At 27.4% G+C, this 14819-nt stretch overlaps 1 protein-coding gene across 2 annotated transcripts in view; it reads left to right on the top strand.

Moving 5' to 3' along the window:
* Window positions 1–14819, top strand: part of LOC129960309 (NGFI-A-binding protein 1-like) — a 281783-nt gene that overhangs the window by 128164 nt on the left and 138800 nt on the right. The window lies entirely within an intron of this gene.

Below are 14819 nucleotides of genomic sequence, written 5' to 3'. Positions count from 1 at the left end.
TTAGCTTTCTTTTAGAGTTCCGGATGAATTTCATCTCATTTGAAAGCTAAATCCGTTCTTTATTAACACTTTGCCTAATTCATTTATTTGGGTATTTTTTTTACCACCTTAAACTTTCTTAACAAAAGAAATTATTTTAATACAAAAATTTGTTCTCGTGGAAACAATCAATGCGAAACTTCAAAACATCAGGTTTGTAATATATATTCATTGATTTATGAATTAAATAGTAATTTCTATGCGATTTCAAATTTTCTGTATAGTAATTCCGATAGCCTAACCAGCTGAGAGTTCATTTACCTCTAATCGAATGCAGGGATGTAATGGAATCTGTTTAATTTCACATTTATCCTATTAAAACTTTCCATCCGAGGTATATATGATCAGATTTGTAACTTATTTAGAAAATGTTGATTCAAAATTAGTGAAATTTCAACACTAAAATGTTGTATGATGGAATTATGTCAATGTACTCTAGGGTGAAGTCTTCTGGTATCACTTGTTCATTTTTATCGAAGTTCGATAACCTCAGTTGTGACGGTAAAAAAAGGGTTTTCTCATTCTGTTTCCCATTTTTTCTATCACCCCCCCCCCCTTTCTGAAAAAGATAAATAGAATAATGTACTGTGGAAAGTTGGGATGGGATGTAAAAAAATCCTTCGCTATGCACCGCATTGCTGCAGTGGGAAATGTTATTGAACCCTTTTCTCCCTAAAACCCCCTCTTCGGTGGCACAGGTAAGTTTTTGTACGAACCGGTTATTACCCTTTACCTTATCGAATCTAACGGAAGTCGCGTCCCATCGCTTCTTTTTCTTCGCAACCCCCTTACGTAAAAACGTTCCGAGGGGGAAAGTGGTCTTGGTAGCAAGTTTTTACTTTCCCACCATCCATCCTTATGGTGCTTTCTTTGTTCAATTACTTTGGAGGCAGCTCTCTCAAAAAGGGTGCTTTTTTTTATCGCTGAAGTCTAATAGCGATGCCTGATAGGCTCTCAAACTGTGCACTCGATTTTAAGAAGGTATTTTTTTACGCCATCGAGAGTTCATTGGTACCAAATTTATGAGAGAAGTGTTTATAGATTAGAAAAGCTGCAGAATTTCGCACTCTTGCTTATCTATTCTTAATTTTAAATTTTCGGATAGAGTCAATCAGTACATTCTCTATGATCTAATTTCTTACAGAGATTTCAAGAAATTATTTTTGCAAACTGTGCTTTTCGTTACAACGATTAGCCGCAATTAGTCTCCTAAACTGTGTGTTCAATTTCAAAGATACTACATGTGTGGCGAAATGTTCTCTGTCCATTAATTTGAAATCTTACGTGGTCCAACTTGAACATTGAATGGCATTCCATTTGTTCTGACTGGATTTCAAAAGTAACCACTGATCCAAGGAAATTATAGTCAGTGTTCAGTTTATTTTTACGGAAACTTTACAAATAATTGTACCGAAAGAGGTGCTTTGTGTACAGATACATAATTGGCGAAGCAAGATTTACAAACAATGCAATCGCATTATAAAGCTGAAGTTTTTACCATGAAAAACGTATTGAGAGTAAATAAGTATTGCCCAGTCAGTGAACATAAAATGATTCAATTGCAATGTGCAAAATTCTCGGTTGATATTAAAATATCAATCTATAGAGCGACAGTTTGTGTTAACTTTGCAGAGATTAATAAAGATTTTTCTTCGAAAGTAGCTGCGATGCTGCCAATCAATATTACGAAAGCGTATACTTAATTCTGTGAATATATAACTTTCCTATAAAGGAATTTTTTGCTTTCAAGATTACGGTTAACTAAGAAAAGCTTGTTGTTTTTGTTTATTTTCAGAAATTTTTCATTGACAAAATAAACTATCAACTATCTAAGCTTATCAACCTACTTAATTTTATGAAAAAAGCTTTTGTTCTGCTTTATGTCTGAGAAAGATTTTAAAATGCTTTCTTTTGGATTTTTTCACAAATAATAGTTTCTGAGAAATGGAAATCTTTGAATTTTTGGGATAAATTCTAAGATTATAAATTAGGTTTTTAAACTAAATGAATTTTTCTCTTCAAGCTCATTTGCTTCAGTGTTATTAAAACATACCAAAAAATTGTTTCAGTAAATACTTACAAGCAATAAATGGTCAAAGGAAATGGAATGCTTTTTTAATACTAAGTCTTGCTTACAAAAGTTATTGGAGGTAAATTAGTAATCTTTTACATCATATTATAATTACTTTGCTAAGTAGGAGAGGAGCTGAACTTATCATTCTAAAATGTTTTAATAATTTATTTGAATTCCGTTATATATGTAAGATAGGAAAAAAATTATCAATTTACTTATCTCAAGTGGTTGTTTATCTACATATTGCTTTATAAAGAATTAATTACCAACTTCATCTACAAAACTTGCTTGTAGAAATTAAAAGTACTGTCCAGACATACAGCGAGCTGAACACTGAAAAATTCTCCAGTGCCAACAAGTATTTTTATATTCAGAAAGTATAAGCACAATGTAAGTCATTTTTCTTTCTAATATTTTGTACTTTCATCAAAACTTTACTTATAATTCATCAGCAATTTGCATTGAAATGCCCAAGATTTTTGAAATTAGAAAATGACTACTATTGCCTGTTTAAATAGTCTTTGACACAAAATGGTTTAATAAATAATAATCTCTTGACTTGTTTTTGAATCTTCAAAACTAATCTTTTTATATCAGTACATCAGAACTTTTAAAAGTATGAGAGTTCTTTAGGGAGTTTCTTCACCTTTCATCTAATCTCCACGCTAAAAACATGTTTTCAATAATCTATTTTCATGAAAATTGCATAAAAAAATTTATATGCTTAGATAATTTAATTAAGAATAATAATCAATTAACGGCTTTCTAAAACACATATATCCATGCACGCACATAGTACACGTACGTTCATAAACAAAAATAAATATATGATAAATCATGACATAGTTTTATTTTAAATTAAAATTTCTAATATTATTTGGAATAAAGTTAGCAGAATAAAGTCAGAATGAAGAATTTCAACATGAAAAACCATTTTAGTTTCAAACTTTAATTTATTATAGAAGTATTAAACCCTATAAAGAAAAAATATTGTTAATTTTATTGTTCTACTGTGTTGCTTGGAATTAAACTTCTTTGATGTGAAATATTTTTAACGTAAAAACTACTTTTATATAAAATATAATAATATAAAAATATTAGATATATTAAAATAAATATTAAGTATATTTTATTGCTTGGTTTTAATTCAAATGAGAATAATAGTAAAATTCACCGGTAGCTAATTTTTTTGCATAGGATATTAATATTTGCCCTATTAATTATGCAATTTTTGTTTTTTAATGTGGAAGTACAAAAAAAAGCTTGTCCTCGTTTGAGCGATTGACTTGAGCTTAAATTGAAGCATTGTTAAATCATTACTTTAAGACCAACAAAAGCATTCTCAAAAACAAATTAAAATGAAAAAGTAATTTTAAAAAGTAATGGTAGATTGTTTCAAATTATGAGAAAGACACAATTTTTTATAATTTCTAATCAGTTGAATATTTAATTAATTTTTGTGCTTTGAAAAACTGACAGTATTCTTTCCTATATCTTACATAATAAGTGTACAAGATTTCGTTGAACTCGGTTCAGTTGTTTAGAAGAAAATGTGGAACAAACATACAGATATAAATGCATAGCCACAATGATTTTTATTTATATTAAGAAAGCTTTTTCTCCTTTATTCATTTTTATAATTGATCAAAAATTGAAATTATCTAACACATAAGTTTAAATTATTTACTTCAAAATAATTTTCCTTTCTCTTACATTTAATAATAAAAAACGGACATTATTACATAAATATTATATTAGGATTCTGATTTCGAAGATATAAAAAAATGTTTTTTAAAGAAGCATAAATTAATAAACTCCGTGAGAAAAATTTCAAGCTCCTATTGAAAACGATGTTCAGTTTGTTTCGAAGTGGCTTACTACTGACGATTTATTTATATTTTTGAGCCTTTTCTTGAACAAGCAAATGTGTATAAAAATTTTATTTTCTCTGGTTGACTGTAAAAATAAAGCTTTATTCTTGAAACCTAAAGTTTGTAAAGTTCAGAAAAAGATGAAAGAATTATATCTCAAACAGGAAATATATGAAAAATACAACTCTTGCAATAAAATCATGAGTTGAAATTAAAAAAAAAAAAAAAAAAATCGGCAAGAACTTTTAGAAACTTTTACTGCGTTTTAAGCTATACTAAAGCTAATAATAACTACTAGCTGCGTTTTAGCTATATATTTTGAATACAACTTAAAAAAATATCCTTTTAAAAATATATAGAAAAAAAAATAAAAAGGAATGCGTGAAAAACAATTTAAAATCCCTTTTTAAACTTTTTATTTGCATTTGATAATTGGGTCTGTCGAAATGCTGTATTGAATGAAATATTTGTTTTTCCTCTATAGAAATAGTCATCATTGTTTCCGTTCTCATTAAATTTTCTGCAGCAATTAAATGAAAATTTAAATATAGAAACCGTATAAGCAATTAAATGAAAATTTAAATATAGAAACCGTATGATTTTCTTTGTAATACCGAAATTTCGAAAAATAAATGTGAAATTTCCGCAAATTCAAACGTGTTTCAAGAAATAATTGCCAATATTTTATTGTTATTTTTTTTTCTTTCTAAAATTAGCAAAAGAGCGTTACTAGCAGGTACATCATGCGGCTGAATGAGTCATTGGAAAGCTGAAACGCATTTTAGGCAAAATATTCTTTTTTTAAGAAAATTATTTAGATGATGCATGCTTTGTAACATTAAGTTCTATCTTTAAAAAATCCTAAAAATTAAAAATTGTTAAATTTGTTTCAAACTTTTTTAAAAATATTTATATACATTGTCATCAGTTAAGCTTGATTCAGTATGAGTACAATACTTTAAATTTAAAAGAATTAAAAATTGAAAGATCTTTGAGTTGCTTGATTTCCATTAAAAAATATCACAACAACAACAAAAAGCATTTAATCAAATTCCAATCAAAGAACTTCACGGTTTATATCGTAACCCAAATAGTAATGATAATTTATCCGATTACATACAAAATTTATATTTTCTGTGTTTAGCATTTAAAAGTTGCTTTTCAATTGGCTATTAAAAGTAATAAAAATAAGAAGCATATAATGAAAAAAATTTAAATTATTTAAATCGGGATTTTAGAATAAGAAACTTTACTTTCATTGATCTGCTGTTTAATTTATTTATTATTTTGATAACCCTTATAAAAGAATCTGTTACATGACGATCAAAAATAAATTTCTTCCATATAGAATTCTAATTCATTTCAATTATGTGCGAAATGCGGTTATTTCTCACTTCGTGTTTGAAAAAATAACTTCTTGGCTTTGAGAAATCCGCGCATCTAAACTCATATTTATTTAAGAATTTTTTTTTCCAATGAAGTGTATAAAATAAGAGCTTTAAGGGTTGTAACCTTACCATTTTCCCTTCAGATATAAATTCATTGAGCAGTTTCTCTCTTAAATAAAACCCAATAAATGTGTTTTAAATGAAACAGGGTATTTATTTAAATACTTCTTCAGTGAGAGTTAGTTATAAATTTCGTCACAGATAGGGTGGGATAAGAATTTTTTTCTATTGTAAAAATGCTTTAAATGTTTCTTAAAAGAAACTTCATGAAGTACATTAATAAAGTTCTTAAGCCTTAAGAATTATTAAAGTGCTGCACTTACCATTATTTTTATTTATTTTTTTAAATCATGTTTTGTATAAGCTGTAGGTGAGCATTTTTGCATATTTCCGTTTTCTCTAGTGATGCCTTTAGACGATAAACATACTTATTATATCTTAAGCTAGCTTATTATGTTAAATTTTCAAATCTGTCTACATGGAAGTATGCACATTTTTTGATATCAACGCCTATAAATTTTGAAAATACCTAGTTATTTTTCGGGGGGGGGACGTTCTGTATATATACATGGACGATTTTATTCATTACTGGTGGTAATTCTTTAAAAAGAAATGTTTAAAACTTAAATAAAAATTTTTTTTAATTATCTTTATGTTTTATTTTTTAATGGTTTTTAAAAACATATAAAATTAAAAAACATAGAGGATATATTTTTTTGATTTTAAGAATTTACATTCTTTTTTATGAATTATATTAGCATTGAACTCTAGAACCAAATTTCTTTATCAAAAAAGTTATTTCGGGAAAAAAATAATAATTTCGAAAAATCATGCTTAGATTCTCTAATTCCTGAAATTTCTTTAAATTCTACTGTTATAAATTATAAGGCAGCAATAGATTTTGCAGTAGTTTCAGCTGCAATAAATTATTTGAAAATATAATTTTTTCTGTGATATATCAAGTCATAATGTATAGATGTATCAAATATTGTCTGCTATATGTCGCAAAAGCTTTTACATTGATTCCTTTTTCATATTTACTTTATGGGCATTTGGAGTTTTAAAACATTGTGATTTAAATTACTTTTTAACAATTCTCTGCTTTTAAAACTTTTAAGGAACATTGGAGACATTTGATATTACATCTTTTGCTTCTAATAAATACAGTTCCCTAATAATTACAATAATGTCCCAGTAACATTTCATACTTTTCTAATGAATGAAATGTCTTGTAACTTATCCGGAAATGTCTCGTCATTTTCTGCTTAAATAAAAATTTCAAAACAGATGCAATCAAGTTGCTTTTTGGAAAGCTTTAAGAAACTTTAATGATGTATTCTACTAATATGTCGAGGCTTTAGATTAGATCAGATGATACTGCTGCCTTCAAGCTAATGTTTCCGAATGTAAAAGAAAAAAAAAAAAAAAAAAAAAGAAGAAGAAGAAGAAGAAATGTTCCTCAACAAGTACTCCCTACAAAAATTTATAAATAAAATTGTTGCATTTAATGTTTCAGTTCGCAATTTTTTTTTCAATTTGAAGTTTTATTAAAACAATCAATATTTTAGAACTCATCTAAATGCCGTTTGCAGGATTATTTTAATCTAGAATAATAAAAAAAATGATGATAAATTATCAAGTATAATAAAAAGAAAATAGTTTTTATGGCTTACATTACTTATATAAATATTATATATATATGTGTGTGTGTTTATATATAATATTTTAAAAATAAATGATACTGCTTGTTTGACTGTTTGCTCTCTTACTGATGTTAAAACGTAGGAAAATCAAACATTGATAATTTCTTTTAAACTAAATGCCTTGCTAGCAAAAATAAATAAATAAAGGCAAAAATAAAAATAATCTTCTTTTAAATCGTTTTTTCAATTTTTTTTATTCTAAGGTAATCTTGTTGATAATTTCATTTAAAATGTATGCATGCTTTAGGATTGTAATAATACTTATTAATAGTCGGTTGTAAATAATTCATATCATTTTATAATTCTCAAGAATTTGGAGCTTTTTTTAACTAAAAAAAAAGAGTCAATTATCCTTTAAGCATAAAGAGTAATAATTAATGGGAGTTTCTATTATCTTTTAAAGCCTATCATTAGAACAGGATAATATTTCCAAACTGAAGATCTGAGAAGGAAAAAAAATGCATTTATTTGCTTCATATTTGAATGAGATCTCAGAAATTATTCATGATATTATGTTTGAATCGCAAACCTGAATTTAAGATTTTATTTTAGATGTTTCGTGCCAGAATGTTTAAGAAATTAAATCAAGCTCAGTAATTTTCACTATACAGTTTATTTTATATTTTTTTTATTTTATTTCACATAGCTTTATTTTCACAGATTACAAACACTTTCACAGATGTTTTAAATGAAACAACAAGTGAATATTATCAACAAAATTAAAACTTTTGGCACTTCATAATCTTTACCAGTTTAAAGCATAACATTACTTATTTTGAAAACATGGATAATATTTTTAAAAACCTTTTTTGTATTATTTTTATTTGATAATTTTTTTTTTCGTTATTCATTACTTACTTTTCTCTATTTTCTATAGACATGAAACAGAAGTCACTGTATTTATGAATATAGTTTATAAAGTAAAAGGCGCAGTATATGCAAAAAGAACAAACGAGTGCAAAAAAGCAATTTATGTTGCAAATAATTAGCTATTTGCTCTATGCAAAATATTTCCATTATTTTTAAGAAAAGAATTTTTTAATCTTAAAAATAATAGAAACAGTTCACAAAAATGAATCCAAGAAGGTACAATGTCAATGAGAGTGATTTGTGACAAGGAGTAATTTGGAACAGTGATTACAGTAGGCAACGGTGGAGCATTAGCTAATCGGGAAACGTGCTTTCCTTGAGGCACTCTAGAAGACGATAAACACTTTCTCGCCTTTTTGCAGTGAAATTTTCTAACATTTGCTTACTTTAATTTCAACCATATTAAAAAAAAAAAAAAAAAAAAAAAAAAAAAAACCATGTGAAGCCAATACTTTTTCCAAGTGTCGTCATTCATTTTCTATATCAGTTATTTGCAACATAAATTGCTAAATTAAACATTTCTTGAATCTGTAGAATATAAAGGTTGCGAGTAAGATTTAATTTTCATTTTTGGACTTTCTTTTGAGAAACAGGATAGTGTTATCAATTACACCTCACAGTTTTTATCGTGAGGTAGTTAGGAACAGACTTCCAATATAATGAAAGCCTTCATTTTTCATGCATTTTGAATAATTTGTGATAGCAAATATTATCTTGGAAAACAGAAATGCTCTGTTCTGCCTATAATTTTTACTATTTCATGCCAAACTGGAAACTCATATATTTAAAGAATTTACCGTGTGATCAACATACATAATACATTTCATGTGTGAAAACTGGTTATTAATAATGATTTGATACTGATTAAAGTCGAGTATGGAAAAACTTACCAAAAAAAGGGGAGGGGGGCTTGTTGCTGAAAGAGGAATCTGAAGATGATAATTTCGATACTTTTTCAATAAGAAACGAAGGTTGTGGAGATGAAGAGTGTAACATCTCGAATCGTCAATGGCTGACTTTTCAACAAATAAGTATATTTTGATATCAGAATGAATATCAGAATATCAGTATATAGATATCAGAATGAATGATCTTTATTCGTTCATATAATAATTTCATGGAGTTATATAATAATTTCATGGAGTGGTCAGCTGAATGCGTTAGGTTTGAAGAACACCAATTTGACTGAATCAAAATCTGTTTTAACGGTTAATGATAGCTCATGATTGCCTAGATTTAGGTAAAAATTAAACTAACAGATCCTATAGCTAAAAATTTTTTTTCTGGATGCGTAAATATTAGAAAATAGTTGAATTGGAGAATGAACGTTCTACTTGAAATGGAAACTCTATTCTGTACAACCTAATTGAATTACTGGTCCTTGTTCATTTTAAAGTAATTTTCAAAATCTTATCTCATAATGTTCAGCTATTTCTGTTTTTTTTAAAGGTTTATTTCTTTACTTTTCCCCGCAAAACTGGAGACAGAATGATTATAAAATATTCTAAACTGATGGTATTGAATAGAAATGGCAGTTTAGATGCGATATTTCATGAAACAGAAGACGCTTTTATTGAAAAACAGTGAAAAAAGGTACTTTGGGCTTGCTTGGAAACAGGCAGAAAAATGAATTCTGAAGAAATAAGCAATAGTTTCTTTTCATTATAAATATATTATCTTCAAATCAGCTCGTTACTGTGATCAAAAACCAAAATAAGTGATCCCAATTACCACACATTTTCTACAATAATTGGGAACATACCGGACTAATTATGAACGTTGCTGTAACTAAGACTGTTTGATTCGTAAATTGATTTGGGAAAGGGCATTTAATGAGCCCTCCAGAGTATGAATATACGTTTAAATAAATTAAAGACTTATTTTCCTTCTCATAAAAATATTTTAAATCAAAGAAAATGACAACTTCTACAAAATTCTTTTCCAATTATCCTAACTGACTATACGTAAATGAAAAAAAAAAAAAAAAAAAAAAAAATGTTTGGAAAAACTTCTCTAAAAAGAATACAGTGCTCTAAATTCTGTAAAACCACAAGAGCTTTTAGTTTGTGCTTTCAAAATACAATTTATTACGATCGATAGAAAAATATTATTAAAGAATAAGTATTTTTTGGATAATGTTGACTAGATTATTTTTTTGATAGCCGACTTTTGACCTGTCAGGGAAAAACACAAAATAGATAAATAAAACTTATTTTAAAAGAAACAAATTTTTATTTTAAAGATCTGAAAATCTTATAATAAATATCTGATCTTAGCGAAATATGTAAAACAAGAAAAGACTGTTGGCATTCATCTGTATTCAGACTGAAATATTTGTGCTAAAATGTAAAATGAATGATTTTCCTAGAACTTTTACGGATGATAACTCATATTTACCTTACTGTGAATTAGAATTATTTATATATTTAAAAAATACTGGATTTTCATTATTATATAAATTTAAAAGGAAAACTAAACTTTTGATATTTCTTGTACTATTTTATAAGCAAGAATGGGAAAACGGATGTTAGTTCTATAATTGTTTAATGCAATAAAAAAAATTTGAAAGTTAAGAAGGAGCCGCTCAACTTTTTTTTTCAGTCTTAAAAATACTGCTTTGATATTTATTCTTGCATTAATTTCTTTCACCCATGTCATGCTCGAATTTTCGATTGACAACAATTTCTATTCCCATTTAAAATTATATTTTAGATTTCTTTCTGGTCTTTCTCTATATGGAGTCAATGTTTTTTTTCCCTATACCAACACTAAAAGTTTTAATTCTTACCTTTGTAAAAAATATCAAAAATACAATGCATTAATATTAAATCACTCCGAAAAATATCTGCATCACCTCTAACAATCACTTTTAGTGTTAAATTTCTGCGTGTTTTCAACATCGTAACACTATTTTAACAAACTTAAAATATTTCGCATCAACTGCATTTATACAACGTGATACAACTGAATAAATAAAAAATGGGGTGAATGGTAAGATATCTCAGGAGTGAAAGTGAATTCTTCAGTGCCTGAGGGGTGGAGGTCAAAGACATTTTCAGGAGTTCCTCCTAATACCCCACTCCTACTTTCTCCGATCGTTCACTAAAGTTGAAATCTTACCCACATTATTTGGCATATTGTCTTCTTTCACTTTAAGGAGCTGGATTGGGTTCTCTTAAAGATTGGGGGGTTTTTGACCTCCGAGAGCACTGCTCCCCCACCTGCCAGAGCTCGTGCGCCCCAACCGTTTCCTGCTTCCAACCCTTTACATTTTTCCCCTATCGGAAAAAATACTCAAAGTTCATCGACGAAGTTCAACTTTCGTCGAACTACAAGAAAGTGAGAGTGTCGAGATGGCGATCTTTGACTCCTGTTAGGTTAGAATCCTTTCTTGAGTTAACTACTTTGTATTTATAATCCTGATTATTTAATTATCGCTGTGTTTGACGTATGAATCGAGTTCACACGAACGGTTGATTTTTAAATGAATAATCAAATTGTATTTTCATTTCCGGTATAAGTAAAATCTTTTTAAATATTTAAAAGGTACAATTTTCAGAAAAAAAAATCGAATTTGTTATATTATTAAAGGTTCAACCAGTCTGAAATGGGCATATTTATTTTGTATGGTAGCAGTTTGCTCATTAAAAGACGAAAAATTTGTTGCTTTGCGCATGCCATAAAGAAAACTTAATTTATTTCAAATTTGATTGCTCCTTTAATTTTTGAAATTGTTGAAATCCTATTTAAGACTACAACTGGCAGAAAAGTGATGTTTTCCCATCTTCTCCTATCCAAGCAAGTAAGTGTGTTTTGTTATTCATTTTAATTTAACAAATGTATCTCTTACTCTTCTAGTTTAATTCAATTGCACCACATAAATAAGATTTCTTTGTTTATAATTCAAAATCTTTTGTAAAAGAGTTTGATGGAAATTAGATCGAATTGTACAGACTTAAGTATGCAGAATAATTTGGAGAATGATTGTAAACTTTTTTCTGGTAATATTTGCACCATCAATGAGAAAACTGCTATGTTCAGAATTCAAAATAATTAAAATTGTCCTTTTTTAAAGTGGTCTTTAGTGTTTTGTGAATATATCTTGATGACAAATGCTCTCAGAAACTTTTAAAAAGAACATTTCACCGTCATTTCATTTTCTAACTAGCTCGTTACTTAAGACAACAATGCATCAGTTTCGGAAGTAAAAGATATCAGAGATAATATTTGTTCAAACAGGAATCTTGAAATATTTAAAATTTGTGGAACAGATCGTTGGTCAGTTAATAATAAATATGAACTGATTCTTTTCAGTTTGGATCAGTATGTAGAATAGTAATACACATATTGATTCCATACAATTTTTAAATGCTTATCTTCAAATAACATAAGTGTTTGCAAAATGATACAGAATCTAAATGTAAATAAAATTTTAATAGTTGAATATCTAGTTTTAGAATAACATTAGGTAAGTTTTATTCTTTACGATTGAATTAAAATAATGAATTTAAAACAAATAACCCATTTTCCGGTACTTTTCAGATTAGAAAAAACTTATTAGATTTGTTGTGCTAAATTTCAGATTGATAATATGGTCTTTTTCCCCGAGTTTCATCAACACTGTTTCAAAAACTTTTACTAAATTGATCTAGGATGCTAATTTTTTAAATTAGCTGATTTTAAATTAAGACAAACTTCTTTTTCTGACATCTTAATAGTTATATGCACAGCAATATAATATTTCATTACGCAAATCTATAGATTCTTTTGAAAGTTTAATTTTTCATACAGATCTGAAATTTTCAAGCAAACACTTTTTCAATAAATATCTCATATAACGGCTTTAAAATTTCACTCCTATTCGCATTCACTACCAAAATTCTTTTCTTAACAGATAATTGCGTTTTGAGGAAGTTTCATTAAGTCCACATCTCTTTCCTCCCGTTCATTTCATCAAGAATACTATTATCAAGTCCCTACACAAATTTGCTCTACAATTAGGTCATCTAAACGAGTTTTGCTTTTCGTGAAAATCTTCTCTTGTGAAAACGACGACCTGTTCTGGCGCTAACAAAGGCTAAGAGTCAGTTCCATCGCAGGTCACGAAAACAAATTGCATTGTCCATGGGAGTGCCTCGAATCCTCAAAAACCACCAAAGAAGGGAAAAGAATGTTATACAATGAAAGTTAACAAATTACTTCATTTTTCATGCACCTTTATTACACTTAAAAGAGTTTTATTTTTGCTTCGGTTATGAATTAGGTTCGTGTGAAATTTCAGATATATTCTTGGTACAATATATAACGTTGTAACAGTTTTGATGTTTGTTGTTATAACATGGCCATTAAATGAACGGAGACGATCAGTTGATAGCAAATAATTATTCATATTACCCTAAACGGAAAATCAACACACTTTCATGAGAGAACTATTGTGAGTTTGAAACATTTTTATCCAGCTGAGTAATATTCCATCTGCTATTGATCAGAATTCTTGAATGCAAGATTTTATTTAAAAGAAAGCTGCATCTAAAAAAAAATTAGTACTATATAAATCTTGGTATAGCATATAACGTTCTAGCAATTTTGCTGTTTGTTGTTGTAACATGGGTCATTAAGTGAACGGAGACCATCATTGATAGCAAACAATTATTCATATTACCCTAAACGAAAAATCAATACACTTTCATGAGAAAACTATTGTGAGTTTGAAAGAATTTTATCCGAGTAATATTCCATCTGCTATTGAACAGAATTCTTGAGTGCAATATTTTATTTATAAGAAAGCTGCATCTAAAAAAATTAGTACTGTGTAAACAGTTGAAGTACATTTATTTTACTACTTTCAGTAATAGAGACTTTCCACTGACTGCAAAATCTCACCAATAATCACAAAAAAGGCCAAACAATAAGAAAAAGCTAAAATTTTCTAGATTTTTAATAACACTTTCTGAAATACTCTTTCAAAACGCATTTATTATTATTATTATTAAAATATCTTTTATGACTATTATTAAATAATTGAATCGTATGAGAGAAAAATCTCCATTACTGCTCAAGGTAATTTTTATTTAAAACTGACAAATATGTTTACCAATTCCGAAATAAAATGGGTACCAGTTCCAATGCACCTCTTTTTTAAATGAAATTTAATGATGACAGTTTATGATAAAAAATTTCAATATAGTTTTTAATAAATATTTATTCATGAAAATAAATATTTTAGCTGGTTGATAAAAAGAAAATTAAAAAAAAAGAGTATTTTTCTTAAATTTTTATCTATATTTTTTTAAAAATTATTCACCATATCAAACATATTGATATAAATTGTAAATATCTGTTTAAAATAACGCATAAAAATAATTATAAGATATTTTAATTTTTTAAATTTTAGAAATTATAACTGATCCTTCTGTATGCATGAAAAATTCCTTAAATAATTGCTCATATTTAGAAAATTTAAAGAATGTCCGAATAATTATACTGCAATTCTATCTTGGAATTTTTTTATTGAAATTTTAACTTTTGATACCTTTTAATTTTTTTGAAATGTTAAAATTGTTTTTTAAAGCTATTAATGAACACTTTTCGAGGTTGTTTAAATATTTTTATTTAAAAGTGATTCTACCCATTCCGGAATTGTTGATTTAATAGGTGTAAATCTACATCACTTTTAAAAAGGATGTAAGTTATTAGATTTTCTTTAGTACTTTAAAAAATTAATGAATGAAGTTTATTGCCCATCATAAATTACCACAGAGTTCTTGTAAATCACAAAAGTGTGGGGGGTGGGGGATTGTATTTCATTGAGACT

This window comes from Argiope bruennichi, chromosome X2 (assembly GCF_947563725.1).
Source record: "Argiope bruennichi chromosome X2, qqArgBrue1.1, whole genome shotgun sequence".
NCBI classification, from domain to species: Eukaryota; Metazoa; Arthropoda; class Arachnida; order Araneae; family Araneidae; genus Argiope; species Argiope bruennichi.
The sequence above is the reverse complement of the archived record's forward strand: the minus strand, read 5'-3'. Positions and strand labels throughout refer to the sequence as shown.